Genomic DNA, 15,407 nt, shown 5'->3' on the forward strand with positions numbered 1-15,407 from the left:
CAGACCCAGTCAGAGACCCTTGGTGCGGCCAAGGGTTCATCTTGCTTCTGTTTTCTTATTCCTTTTCTTCTTTCCAGACAAGGTTGTTATAACTCGTGCCCCAGTATATAATCCAAGGAAACAAGAGACCAAAAATTTAGGTAGCAAAGGCTTTATTTCCAGGCCTGGTGACAAGTCTCCAAGGAGCCAATTTGGAGACTGTGTCCCAGAGACTGAAGGGAGGACTTTAAAAAGAGGCTGGAGGAAAAGGGTGGGGAGGGAGAAACAAAGAAACCTGCAAAGCCATCAAACTTGTTGACCCGAGTCTGGAAACTGTATTGTGTCCACTTAGCTCTGACAATCTCGGAAGTTCCTGGTGTTTCTCAAATTACTCCCATCCTACAGACTGACATTATCTCGGAGTGGCACATCTGCAGCAATATTTGGGGAAGAAAGTGGACAGTTAATTATCCCAGGACAGCTTGTTTTCACTAGTGGGTGCAAAGGGGTCAAGAGTTACAAGAGGCTGAAACTTAAGTTTTACAAAGATCTGATATCTAACTCATTTGATGCATACAGAACAAAAGGAAAGCACCGATTGGGTTTTGGGCCATAGTATTTCCCGGTAATTTCTTTGAAGCTAAACAGTTCTTATAATTTGGGCAGGCTCATTTTATGACAGATCATCACCGGGTCGGGAAGAGGTCACCAGAAACCCAAATTCTTTATGGCCTAGATAGATAGGTGAGGGGAGAGGGAGGCAATAAGGCACCATACAGAACAGAAAACAGCAGTAATGTGTCAAGGTCAGGTAAAGGATTAAACTCATATGCAAATCTCTCTGCACACAAGCAGGTTACTTTAAACAAGTGTAAGTTAGTGGGCCATCCTAGTTTTCTTTAGCTCTTTAGCCGAGAATAGAGGCGCCTAACAGTGATTAACAACCCTTGTTAGCTTGTTTTAGCACAACTTCTGTAGTTTGTAGAGGGCAACAATGGTTAACATATCAATTAGGTGAAATTCTTGCAATCCTTTATGGAGGAGAGTATTGCTCAATGTATCAATTAGGTCACTTAACGTATCAGTTAGGGAAAAAGGATAAAAAAACACATTTAGTAAGCCACGTTTGCAGGTTTGCTATAATACACATATAACAAAGCTATTTTCTTAGAGTACAACAAAGGTCTTGTTATGTAGTCCAGGCTGGCCCTGAACTCGCTGCATATGTTAGGCTGCCCTCCCATTCACAGCGATTCTCCTGCCTCAGCCTCCCAAGTGCTGGAATTTCAGGCCTGTGCCATCATGTCATTTTCCTTTTTCAGTCCATCTTTTATTCTTTATATAGATATTGCAGAGCACCTGCTTGGTGACAAGACCAGTGCTAAGTGAAATGGACAGTCCCTGATTTCCTGTGCTTAGTTTTACAATCACTCTACACCGTGACAGTGTGCAAGTGATGCCCACTCAGTAGGAACTATGCTTCCAATTTTAAATTCTGATTTTGCCTGGCTGGTGATGTGAAGTACACACCCTTGCTGGGCAGCCAAACCACGGGCCTTCTGCAGAGAGCTGTGTGCAGAGCTCAGAGGGCCAGGTGCGTGTTCCCTTTAAGATTGGTTCAATTTATGATAGGTTTACCTGGACACAGCCCTTGGTCCATCATGCAGGGAGGCGGTACAGTGGCCCCCAGACCTATTCCCCAGGTCCTGACTGCGAATCAATCACCTTACACAGCCAAAAAGATTTGGCAGACACAATGAAGTAAAAGATGATGAGTGACCCTGAGGGGCTTGTGTGACCCCTGAGCTCCTCTCTGGTCAGATCCTCAGGCATTTGACTCTCACAGGAGCGGGGATCCCCTCTGTGACATCTGAGTGTGGGGGACCTAGGTCAAGAGCCTCAGATAACCCTGAGAGCACCACCTTGGCCCAGCCTGTCCCTGAGCTTCCACAAAGCCACTTCTCTAGAACACCTTTATGTAGATTTTCAGGTCCTGGCAGGGAACGCACTTGGAGAACCACTGAAGCTGACCTGATCATTCCTGTGTTGTATTTCTGCCTGACTCAGTCAGGAGAACAGGGGCCTAAGGTGGGAAAAATAAATACATAAAGAAAACAGAGGGAAACAATGGAAGGGGTGTGTAGCTCAGTGGCAGAGCACTGGGGGTTTAACCCCCAATACCATACACAAAACAGTCTAGGCATAAAGAAATTACCTGAAATCCACACACTGTCAGAGCCAGGAACGAGCCCCGCTTGTATTTTACAGTGATGTTGTATATATTTAACATGCACTTACAATGCACACAATTTGCCTTCAAACTTGGGGTAATATTGTTTATATATTTAAATCTATTTTACTGAACAGGTTGTATGACTTATTTGCATATATTTTATGTTATTTTGAAGTGAAAAATGTAATTTTTTGAATGCTGCGTAGTATACTTTTGCAGACACACACCACCATTTATTGAACTAATTCCTTAGTCCAGAGTGTCTGTGGTTAAGTTCTGCATGTTGCTTCCTGGAGGTTTTCGTCCACACTGTACCAGCACTCTGGGTGTACTCCCATCCTCCCACCTTGGGCAACTGTCTGCTCAAGGCTTCTCCCCACCGAAAAACTTGAGGAGTTCACTTCCTTCCTGTTGAGTCCATCTATGTTCTGGGCATAAGCCCTTTGTTAGATATATGACTTACAACTACTTTCTCCCAGCCTGTGGATTGTGGCTTATTTTCAGTGTCTTTTACTTTGGACAGAGTCTAAGGAAACAGCTTTTCTCTGTTGGATGTGCATTTGGCATGCAGGAAGTCTGCGAGGGCGCGGGGATTTCCTCCTGCACCAGCGCTGTGGCCTGCTCGGAGTTCAGTGTCCTGTAATGCACAGGGCATGTGAGGACCCCATTTCAGGCTGGCTTTCAGGACGGCGCCCGCTTGTCCCGCCTTCATCCCCGGAACCTGGCTGTGTTCTTGGGCCGAGGCTCAGGCACGGGCGTCACTGCGGTCAGGCTGGACACAGGAACGCTGCTTGCCCGGCAGGTAGCACCTTCCTCGAAGGCCCAGAGGTACCCTAGGCTGGGACCTGCGGCCCTGGCTGTATCCAGTGAGCCCTAACACTGTGCGGTCACGCCACCTCTGGGCTCTGGGTTTCCTCATCTGAACCAGGGAAGTAAAATGGTAAAGGGGACGACCTCTCTGGTTACCGGCGAGGATGTGGCGCACAGCTTGGTGACAGGATTGAGGAGACACACAGGTGTGCACACGAGCATGCTCACACGCACACACACAAGGTCTGCACACACAGGCAGAGGCACGTGTGTGCTCGCATGCAGCTATTTGCCGTGGGAAGGGCTCGCGCTGCAGCCCGAGGCTCCGTGTGACCTGGGAAGGCACTGTTCCTCGGCACAGGCCAGGGGCAAAGAGGGCAGTTAGCTGAAGAGAGCGCGGGGGCTGTTCTGACCTCCCAGCCCTACCTGCAGCTCCCCGCTGGAGCCAGGGGACCTGGCGCAGGTCTCCGCTGGCCAGCAGGGGGCGCTCGCGCACCTGGCGCACAGCACTGAACACAGGTCTCTGGGCCTCAGTCCGTCGGGGCGATGGTGGGGTGTCTCCCCGCCGCCCCTGTGTAAGACCCCAGAGACCGTCCCCACTTCTTCCTGTTAGAGGAGGGAGCGAGCACTTGAAGAATGTCATCAACAAACAGATGCGTCAGGGAGTCAGGGCACCCATTCGGTGGCTGTCAGGTGGGGGCGACTGTGTGAACAACACGTGGTTTTATTTTGATAAAATATTTAGTAAGATATAATTACAATGCCAAAAACATCAAGTGGGATCCCAGGTGTCATTTCAAGTTTTTATCATTACTATTCATAATTTCTCGCTTTTTCCATTTAGGAGACAAAATTTAATAGTCTAGGATAAATAAAATTATTTTTATGTAGATTTTCAGAGAAGTTCACTTTTACAGTTGATTTGATTGAACGTGAAGATGCATCCCAATTTTATACTCGCAGTGTAATGAATTTTGTTTGCTGTTTTTTGTTCGGTTTTTGAGACAGCGTCTCATCATCATGTAGCCCAGGCTGCCTTGAACTCAAGGTGACCCTCCTGCCTCAGCTTCCCAAGTACTGGGATCACAAGTGTGTGCCACCACACCTGACTCGTTTATTTATATATTTAAATTGCATTTGCATACTGACTAATAAGATCGTAGGTATCAACTATGTACAACACAATGCCTTGAAAAGCATATATATAAAAAACTATATATATACATATATATAAAACATTATATATATACATATATATAACATTATATATATATGTATATACATATATATATATACATATATATGAGTAAATCTAGCTAATGAACGTATACATCCCCTCATGCAGTCATCATTTTTGGGGTGAGAACACCCAGTGCCAGGCTTGGCATTTTTCTAGAATGGAAACCTGTCCCGTGGTCACCAAGTTGTACGATGTAGCCCAGGGACTCATTGCTCTTCTGACTGAGATTTGGTACCCTTTGGCCAGCACCTCTCCACCTCCTCCAACTGCCCTCCCTCCCTCTCTCTGCTACTGTCTGAGTAGCTTCTTAGCTGCCACATACAAGAGGCACCCTGGCATCTATCACCTTGAGATAAACTGGCAAGGGCACTGCCTTTACCAGTTTATTTCCCCGTTTTAGAGGAGGTAGGCCTGGCTCATTTCCTGTGACACAATGTCAGCCAGGCCCAGCCTTGTTGGTATAATAGACAGGATTTCATCCTTTTGGGCTGAATAATACTCCGCACACACCACATTTTCTTTCTTTGCTGATGGCCACAGAGGTGGAGCCCATGTCCTGGCTACTGGGAACAAGGCTGCATTGCACTTGGATACACGGATGTCTCCGACATACTGATTTTCTTGTCCTGGAGTCCTGTGGTAGGCAGGCTTCCATGATAGGACCCAGCGCCGTGTGCTGGTAGCTGGGTGCCCAGGTGCTGAGCTGCCCCCCAGTGTCTCCACCTGTGCTCCTGCTCTAGGCCCTGGCAACACTGGAGGGCAGAGCGTCAGGCAACCCTCACTCCCTGCTCTCCAGAGGCAGTGAGGCATCATGGGAAGCTCCCTGGCCAGGAGACGAGGGCTTGGCTCCCCGCCTTGCTGCCTTCCAGCACCATGATGCAGAAGTGGCCCTGCCTGCTACACAGCACTGCTTAGAAACCGAGTCACACTCTGGGTGTGAAAGGGCACCTAATCGCAGAGGGAGGCCACTGTCCCGTGCCCAGGACTCCCTGTCCCTACTGTTCCTGCTCCTCAGCAGGCAAAGGCAGGCACATTCCTACCACAGGCAGCTCCTTAGCTCGGGGGACCCCAGTGGCTAAGGGGCCCACGGCTTAGACTTTCGACTAGAGGGGAGTCGGTTTTACAGATGGGAGGGGACTAACACACGGAGGGAAGAAGGAGGACCAGACAGAACAGGAGGTAAAAAGAATTCAACAGGGGCTGGGGATTTAGCTCAGTGCCATAAGGGCTGGCCTGGCAAGCACAAGGTCCTGAGTTCAATTTCAAGCACCAAAAACAAAAATCTCATTCAAATGTACCAACTCTGCAGTATGCATGTGATCATTATATGCTGGGCAAATGAAACATAGGCTAACAAAAATTTAAAAATATAAAAACAAGCCAGGCATGGTGGTGTATGCCTATAATTCCAGGATTCAGGAGGCTGAGGCAGGAGGTTTGCTGTGAGTTCAAAGCCAGCCTGGGCTACATAGGAGTTCAAGGAGAACCTGGACTGTATAGCAACACCCTGTCTCAAAGAAACAGTCAGTCAGTCAGGATAAGGATGAGCTAGAACTGAAAAGAACACTTTGACGTAACCACTTGTGTGTCTTCCTCCCATCCAGGGCACCCTGACCTATGCACCCTAAGCAACTTGGAAGCTCCATACCCTGTGCTGTTCTCTCTGACCCTTCCCTGACACCTGTCTCTGTACTCACCTATGTGGAAGCTTCTTGCCCTAGTATAAATTACTGCACAGTCGTGGCACAAGGTCAAAGAGGAAATGCCTACCACTTCCTGCTTCTTCTTCAGCCCTAATGCAACCCCTCTTCCTGTTTGCATGCACAGAGAATTCCAATCAGGCACCCCAATCCACCCCAGGCACCACTTCAATCAGAGGTCATAGACAGCGAGCCGCCATGGGTCGTGTGCTCCTTTCCACGTCCTGTTCGTTTTGTACTTTTGCTTCTCTATTGCTCCAGAATACTCTAATACCATGCAGTCACCAATTCCCTCCTGATTTAAACTCAGAAACAGCCACCAACTTTTGACCCAGTGCATGGGGAAGTGAACAGCTGAATCAAACAGGTTATTATCAGCTAGACAACAGGAAAGAATAGAACCTCCTTGATGCAATTAGAACAAAATTTGTGACCCAGAAAACAGATGTGATCACAAAGATCACCAAAGAAGACTGGCCATGGCAGGCACAGTCATCACTGACATTTGATAGTGATAGAAATGTCGCATTTGAACAAAATTTCTGGGTAAGTGGAAAAAAATTGGTCCCAGGAAGGTTTCAGTCGATGGGAAATAAAAAGGGGAAACATTGGAAATAGCTTAACTGAGTGTTATAGGGGATCAATCCAAGAATTAAATTGCCTTAACAGAGTCCATTCCAGAAAACCCATTCCCAAGGAAAATTCATCAAAGTTACGTGCTTCTGAGTTTCAAATATGTGTTTAAAAGGCTCTGGTGAGCTGGGTGTGGTGGTGCACGCCTGTGATCCCAGCCACTTGGAGGCTGAGGCTAGAGGATTGCAGGATGTTTGAGGCCAGCCTGGACTACAGAGTCTCAGTAAAGCAAACAAACCAAACAGACCAGACCACACAAGATGAAACCAAACCAAACCAAACCAGACCAGACCAGACAAACCAGACTAGACCAGACCAGAAAAATCAAAGCAGACCAAACCAAACAAAAAACAAAACAAAACAAAAACATCAAAAAACAAACGGAAACCAGTAAGAAAAACAAAACTCCAAAGAGCCCCATGGCTATTCCCCCAAGCTGTCACTAAGGAAGCAGGAAGCTGATCTTCATGCAGTGGCACCTGGTAGACATAGGAACATTGTATCCTGTGACAATCCAGGTTGGGTTTTATTATTAGATTATTATTATCATTAATTTGATTTTGGGGCTCACTTTGGGCCAGGCTGGTGTAGAACTAACGGCCTCTTGAAGAGCCCCCCCCCCCACCAGGCTTTCATGATTTTCTTTTATATATATATATATATATAGTCTTTTTGAGACAGGGAGTTCTGGCTGGCCTTGGGTTCACTCTGTAGCCCAAGCTGGTCTTGAATTCATAATAATCCCCCTGCCTCAGCCTCCTGAGTGCTGGGATTACAGGCATGCACTGCCACATCTGGCTTTTTCTTCTGATTTTAAAGTAAGTTAGAACATGTTTGAGAGCTCTGAAAAAGTACTATGGACCCTCAGCTATGTGGTCAGTGGATACACTGGCCATTGTGGGGACCCGGGTTAAGGCAGCAAAGCAAAAGCTTGGGCAAACCTGGGGAGGTATAGCCATCCTGCCCTTCCGAAGGCCCAGGGTGCAGGTTTGCAGCTCTTTGCCAGGTGCATTCTGTTCCTGCAGCCTAGAGCCTGCCTGGAACAAACCCCAGCTCTGTTGGTCCTGGAGCATGGGAGTTCCACTTCTGGAGAAGGTGAGCCCCATGACCTGGGCCTGGTCTTCTCTTCCGATCCAGCCCATGCTGGTGACCCTATCCCCTGTCTGGTGTCTGCTGCAGGCTGGCCCCTGGATGGTGTTACAAGTTCCTGGCCCTGTAGAATGTTGAGCAGCTTTCCCATGCTAGTGATATCCCTTTTCTACAAATGATGACATTAAACATGTCCCCAGCACTGTCCACCATTTCTTCTTGGACCACTCTAAGTAAGTTGAAAAATCACTGGACCTTCGGGTCTGCTTACTGCACGGGGAGGACTGGGCAGAGCGAGTTGCTTTGGAAAGTCCTGTTAATGATACCTACACCTGAAGACAACACCACTTTGGAGGACGAGAGGGCCATGCAGGCCCTCAGGAGGCTAAGGACCCCTGACTCTGGTGTAGAGGATGAGGGTGGCTCAGGAAGTGGCCTGCTGGGAGCTGGGTGAGAGGAGGGACTTTGGGAAGGGGCCTATGATCTGGGATGGGGGAGCAGGGTGGGATGTCACCCCCAAGACCTAAACTCCTTTCCCTCCCTGGGCATTGGGATTGTCCTTTGAGACCCGAGGACACTAGGGCATGTCTTCTAGAGGATTCTAGCACTGGCACCAGCTGAACAAACCAGGGCAGACTGTAGGTTTTCTGCTAACATCTCCTCCCTACCTCATCTGCCCACCCCACTGGAACTATGGATTTTTAAACTGTTTCTAGTTTTTTTGAGACTGAGTCTTGCTATACAGTTATAGTTCATGCTGACCTTCAACTCACCAAACAGCCGAGGCTGAGCTTGAGCTCTCGGCAATCCTCCTACCTCTGCCACCTGAGTACTGGGGATTATGGGTGTGTGCCACTGTGCCTGGCTACAGCATCATAAACATTAAAAAAAATTTTTTTAAACTAAAGTCATACATATTTGTCATGTGTTTGCTCATGAGACCTCTCAGCCTCATCTCACGCCAGAGAGTGACTTTCTTCTCTGGTCCCCAAAGATGCACCCCAGATTTCCTCAACTGTCCTGGTGATGGTTTCACTAGGTGCTCACAGGAGGCCAGGCAGGCACAGCTCTTCCTAGGCTCAGAAGCAGCAGGCCCTGGTTGCCCCACTGCCCCCTGTGCAAGTTTTCCTGCACCTCCTTGGTTCTCTCTGCTACTGCTCAGTGGCTTGCTTTGAAGTCTGTCATTTCGCAAAAATCCTCCTTCCTCGGGAAAAGGATTAGCAAAGCTACACAGCCCCTGCTGCTATTTAACATTTGGGAAATTCAGCAGTGCATATTCGAGATGTCAATCATCTCTGCCAGATGCAAATGGATCCCTTTTAACTAGAAACTGAGCAGCAAACATCTGAATTCATCACCAACACCACACTGAAATTCACATCTATTTTCTTTCTTTCTTTTTTTTTTTTTTTTGTCTTTTTCCTTTTTACTGGTACCAGGGATCGAACTCACGACCACCTGCTTCCAAGGCAGGAAATTCACATCTATTTTCAATTTGACATCCTTAATGAGTTAGTGCAATGAAAATCAGTATCTTAGCCTTATATTGTTGACTGTTTTCAACAGTTCTAAGAATGCAAACCTGGGACTGAAAAAATTGTCATTAAACAAAATCTCACAACTTTTTATTTTTGGTATTGGAAGTGTGAACTAAGGATTTTGCAGAGATGTAACCCAAGGCAGTGCTACAACTTGCAATGAATCTTCCTGTCTGAGCCTCACAAGGTGCTGGGATTACAAGTGTATGTTTCTATGCCCAGCATAATTTGCAATTTTCGTATACTCTAGCTATAATGTTAGTTTTTGGCCTCTAACACCTGAGAGTTCTATATTCAGAATGGGCTAAGGGGTGGAACATAATTCTAGTTGTTTGTTGGTATCTGTGTTAACATCAACATTTAAATTTAGTATTACCTTGCATTTGTTTAAATCAATGAGTTCTCTACTTTGTATTTTTTAGACAAGGTCTTGCTATATAGCTGTGGTTGGCCTTGAACTCACTATGTAGCGGGGCTGTCTCCAACTTGAGGCAATTCTCCTGCCTCAGCTCCTGGATTATAGACATGCGCTATCATGCTTGGCTGTCTTTATGGGATTAAAGCCCATGGGGTAAAAGGATCCATTTTGATACTCCAGGGCCAAGGTACAGATTTCTGCCCAATAAATGTTCCCCAAAGGCTTCTGAGATCTGGCCTTGGCCAGTCATCATCAAATTAAATGGCAGCCTTGGCTGGTCCAGTTTCTGGGCACTCAGGGTGAAAAGTGTTTGTTAGGGGTAAACTGTGACCCCCCAATTTATGTGTTCAGGTCCTAATCCCCAAGGCCTCAGATGTGACTGTATCTAAGGACAGGGTCTTTAAAGAGGTGACTAAGGTAGAATGAGGTCAGTCAAACTGAGCCAAATCCAGTGTGCCCCAGTGTCCTTCTGGGAAGGGGGAGGAATTCAGGTGACCTTGTGGGACAGGGCAAGGCTGATCCTGCAAGCCAAGGCAGGGTGGCTGCACAAGAAACCAAGGCTGCAAACATGGCACTTGGACTTCTGGCCTGCAGCCCCAGCAAAAGCTGCAGGGGTGCAGACTATAGGACAGCGCAGAGTTTAAACTACATTCTCCTTACTATTTCTAATTAGCAATCAACAGTTGATAATTACCCCTCTGGAAGGCAGGCCACCTTCCATCCGGGGCAAAGAGGGAAGCACCTGAGTGTGCGTGGCGGTGCTGAAGCAAACGTCCAGTGAGCAGCAAGCCCTGCACAAAGTGCAAAATCAAAGCTAGGGGAGCGGGTGACCTGCTCTGGCCCCAGACTGCTGCCCCCTTCTTGCCACTTCCCAATGATGGAGTAGAGAGAACAGTGGCTGTGGTGCTGACCAGCAGCCGGCTAACATCTGTGCCTGGCAGCTGGAAAAGGGGCTGTTTAGTCAGTAGGATTGCACCTCGTACCTGGAGGGGAAAGCGAGGCATGTGGTATGGTGCAGGAGGCACAGGAAGCCTCAGGGCCTGGGAACTCGCTCAGTGCTCTGGAGAGCAGGGGTAATCAGGGTGAGGCTTATGGTCCCAAGGAAGGAACTACAGAAAACCCAGCAGGCGCAGACCGGCAAATAAATCTAGTCACCCAGGTGAATCAGCAAGGGAGAGGGCGACCTGCTTTTGCTCAGGCTGCCCCTCCTCTCTCCACTGGGACCCCACTCCAGGAGGCCCCGCCAGGGTTGCATCTCCTCCTCACACACCTTTGTGGCCCACTCCATTTGCTGCACAACTGGCAGTCGCAAGTCAAAGCAGAACCTGCTGCCAGAAATCTGCCAGCTGGGGCCAAATAATTAAGAGGACAGACATTCAAGCGTATTCCTTTTAAGATAAAAACTTTATTGTACAATTTTATAAAGCAGCTTTACAGGAAGCACAGACAATCCAGTTACTTTGTATAGAAAAAAATACCTTTCCATCTGCAAAAAAATCAAGTTCTGCTGTATAGAAAACTAACATGTGCACCTTGTGCTTAAACTGCAGAGTCTGCACAGCCTTACAGAGGACCACCCTTCGGAAGGGCATCCGGTAAACACTTTATTGCATATTTAACACATGGTTTAGAACGCACATGTAGCACAGAGGAGGAACAAGACGAATGACCACTCATGTATATACAAACAAACATGAGTGTCCTAGGTGTCTGTGTTATGTATGTAGGTACACATACACACAGATGTGTATTCTGTAGCTGTGCACATTTATCTCAGAAGTGACTTACATGTTATATTCCTTGAGAAAAGACAACTTTAGACAGGGCAAAGAACAGTAAGTCATGATGGTACTCCTAAATCACATGACAGGATTGTGTGGCAGAATGAGATATCTAGGGAAGTTCGAAATGAGGACACTTATAAAAATAGGATGGATTGTCATCTGTCTGAGGTTGTCATTGGAATGGATTAAGTGGCCTTTTAAGTCTCCTTGTAATTCTAAACTTTTATGAATTTTGCTTTCTCTAAAGTGTTTATCATTTTGCTTCTTAAATTTCCTGTTAAGCTTTTTACATGTGACCCTTATTCATTCATTTGCTGGTCATGTATTTCACTCCCAATGCAGACATCCTGGTTGTGTGTTGGGGAAGAAAGCAAATATGAATGCGTCACTTAATCTGCTCATTCATATGGATATCTTCTGAAAACCCCTTTTGATTTAAAGCAATTTCAGGAAATGTTTTGCTGATTGGGCTGTATGTTGGTTAGTAGATGCACATAATAAATAGTAACACAATTCTATTGTCCAAGCAATTTTTTCCCAAAAGAATGAGACTGAATTATCCCTTAATATTTTAAACAGGAAATAAAAGAATACTGGATACATTGAACACCTGTTCTAAAGTTCAGATTTTGGTCCTGGTGATATTGCTCAGTGAACTGTCTTTTGCTGGCATATGTGTGGTCATTGGTTCAATATCCAGCCCTGCCCCCAATCAGATTTTCAAAACTTCAGGTGACAATAATGATGACATTATGATTTGGTGATTTGGATGGGGGGGAGAAGCTTATTTTAGGATAAAAGCAGACTTTTGAAACAACTTGAATTCTGTAGTTGGACAACTTTATAAGTGATAAACTTTGTTGAAGACAATTTTTTTTCAGTCCAGGGCCAAGTTTATGCTACACCACTGCTGTATCACTTACTAAGCTCTAAGATGCTTTTATTATTAATAAACTCAGCTCTAAGATACTTTTATTATTAATAAAACTTTGGCTTAACACACATAAAATGGATTGTTCGATGCCCGTGGTGGGAAATCTATAACATGAGTGCCACAGTGGTCTGTTTGTTCTCGTTGAGAGCTGTAAAAGGTTCACCAGTCTTGTAGACAGTCACATTCTGCAGATTATCATGAAGTTGAAAATAATGTCCAAGTCATTAAAAAGGAATTTGCAAACTGAAAAAGTACAATAAGGGAACATAAGATAGGTAGTTTATTTATCAGATGGTAAATCTGATTTTTACTTCTCTAGTGTGTTCTGCTGCACTTACGGGACCCTCTGAATTAGTAGGAATGTTGGAGAAGGGAAAGGAGGGGAAGGGAAAATAAAAATAATTCAGATATGTTATGCACATGCACATGTACATGTACATGTACCAACAGTATGTATTACAGACATGGAGTACTAATAAAAAATGAAAAATAAATTAATGGGAATATTAAATTCCAGATGGGATCCCTGAGCAAGAAAATATGACAGGTGAATCTGATGATTGATTTTATCTACTTTTAGGTTTTTTTCCTCTAAATAATGTTAGATTTACAGAAAAGTTGCAGATTTTTTCTTTTCTTCATTTATTTATATCAGTATGTCCTTGTGGGTATATATTTTATCCTGTAGATTATCATCCAGTGCTACTTTCTGTTTTTGTTTGTGTCATTGCTCCTAGGCCTTCAAATGATAGGGCTGGGAATTATGTATATGGTCGGTCTTGCTTACATAGGGGTTCAACATGCACAGATTAAAAAACACTGGGAAAAAATTGTATCTGTATTGAACATGTGTAGACTTTTTCCCTTGCCATTAGTCCTTAAACAGTGTAGTATAACAAGTATTAATATAGCATTTATATTTCATGAGATATTAAAAGTAATCTAGAGATGATATATATTAACACAGCATTTACATTTCATTAGGCTTTAAAAATAATTTAGAGATGATATATACTCGATATATGATGTGGGTAAGCAAAGAATATGACATTTTACAAAAGAAACTTAAGAACAGTGGTTTTTGTAATATGTCAGGGAAGGGAATCAGCCCTGTAACAATTGTGTACTTCTCTGTATATTAAATACCAAGAATTTATACTGATAGTTTGAATTCTAAGAGAACAGCAAGGCTTCTTCACCCCCAGTATCAAGAATTAAACCCCATAAGGGCAGTGTTTAGTTCATGACGTAAGTGCTTGCCTGGTAAGTGTGAAGTCATGAGTTTGATCCCTGTACAAAAAAAAAAAAAAAAAATATATAGAAACAAAGGATTGAACCCTAGGGTCTTGCTTTGCTTGGCCAGCTCTCTACCACTGAAGTATATCCCTTTTAAAAATTCTGGTTTTGAGACAGGGTCTTGCTACATTGCCCAAGTTGGCCTCTAAATTTTGATCCTCCTGTTTCAGCCTCAAAATAGCTGTGCCACCATGCCTAGCTGTAGGGGACTCACTTTTGGAATGCTCATCCTAAGTTAGAAATCATTTATACCCTTTTGCAGCATACAGTTCTGGTTTTTAGTGGATTTACAATATTGTGGAACTGTCACTATCGTCTAATTCAGAACATATTCATCATCCCCCAAATAACCCTATTCGAATCTAATTTCTGTCTGTGTGGGTTTGCCTATTATGGGTATTTTGTATAAATGGAGAGGTATATGTGGCCTTTTGTGTTAGCTTCTTTTGGCTAGCATAATTTTTTCAAGGTTTATCTATGTTGTAGCATGTATTAATACTTCAGTTTTTTAAATGGTTGAATGATATCCATTGTGTAATGTATCACATTTTATCCATCTGTGTGTCAGCTGGTGGAATTTGGTTTTTCTACCTTTTGGCTACCATGAAAAATGCTGTGAACATTCATGTACAATTTTTTTTGTTGGATATATGCTTTTAGTTCTTCTGGCAATATACCTAGGAGTAGAATTTCTAGATTATTGATTACTGTTTCTTTTTTTTTTTCTCTTTGTTTTTGGGTGCTGAGGATTGAGCCCGGGACCTGAGACGGGGTCTCAGAGCTATCTCTGGGCTACATCGTCTGCCCTATGCTTAACTTTCTGAGGAGCTATAACACTGTTACGGGTTCCCTTCTTAGGTGAAGGGTGTATTATGTTGTTTTGCACTTCAACAATTCTTTTCATACTCTTTGTTTTTTAATTTAGAGAAAAAATATGGAAAGCTTCAGGAACTTGCATGTCATCCTTGTGCAGGAGCCATGCTAATGTTCTCTGTATCATTCCAGTTTTAGTATATGTGCTGCCGAAGTGAGCAGTATTCTATTGTTTTTAAAGGGCTGTTGTTATTCCAGTGTGCACATGTACATTAACTCCGCCATTCAATGGATGGGTAGTTAGATAGTTTCCTCTTTTTTACAACTGTGAACAATGTGACTATAGATGACTTTCTTGTGTTTTTTTTTTTTTTATACACTGATACCAGGGATCGAACTCATGACCATGTGCTTGCAAGGCAGGCAATTATGCCACTGAGCTAAATCCCCAGCACCAACTCTCTTGTATTATTAGACAGGTTTCTGAAGGGGGAGATTCCTATGAGTAGGATTGACAAATAAAAAGTTAAATGTACATCTAGTTTTGCTAAGTAATCCTAGTTTTTTTTTTTTTTTTGTCTTTTTCCTTTTTATCGGTATTGGGAATCGAACTCATGACTGTTTGCTTGCAAAGCAGCCGCTTATGCCGCACAGCTCAATCCCCAGCCTCTTTTTTTTTGTCTTTTTTGAGACGAGGTCTCACTATGCAGTTGAGGCTGACCTTGAGCTCACTCTGTAGCCCAGGCTGGTCTCGAACTTGCAACGATTCTCCCACCTCAGCCTCCCGAGTGCTGGGATTACAGGCCTGAGTCATCACGCCTGGCTGAATTAATCCTAGTTTTCCTTCACATAACTGGTACCAGTGGCATTTCCACTAATAATGAATGAAAGTTTCTGTTTTTCTTTCCTACAGTCTATCTAATGGAATGTGTTATCAAGC

At 44.6% G+C, this 15,407-nt stretch overlaps 1 non-coding gene across 1 annotated transcript; it reads right to left on the reverse strand.

Annotated features, from left to right (window-relative positions):
* Positions 1 to 14,582: 14,582 nt before the first annotated feature.
* On the reverse strand, positions 14,583 to 14,689 carry LOC111755137 (U6 spliceosomal RNA). The gene has a single exon (XR_002789718.1). It is a non-coding gene; the product is annotated as a U6 spliceosomal RNA (small nuclear RNA).
* Positions 14,690 to 15,407: the final 718 nt, after the last annotated feature.

Source organism: Cavia porcellus, unplaced genomic scaffold (genome assembly GCF_034190915.1).
Source record: "Cavia porcellus strain 051 isolate PalLab524CR breed Dunkin Hartley unplaced genomic scaffold, mCavPor4.1 scaffold_17, whole genome shotgun sequence".
NCBI classification, from domain to species: domain Eukaryota; kingdom Metazoa; phylum Chordata; class Mammalia; order Rodentia; family Caviidae; genus Cavia; species Cavia porcellus.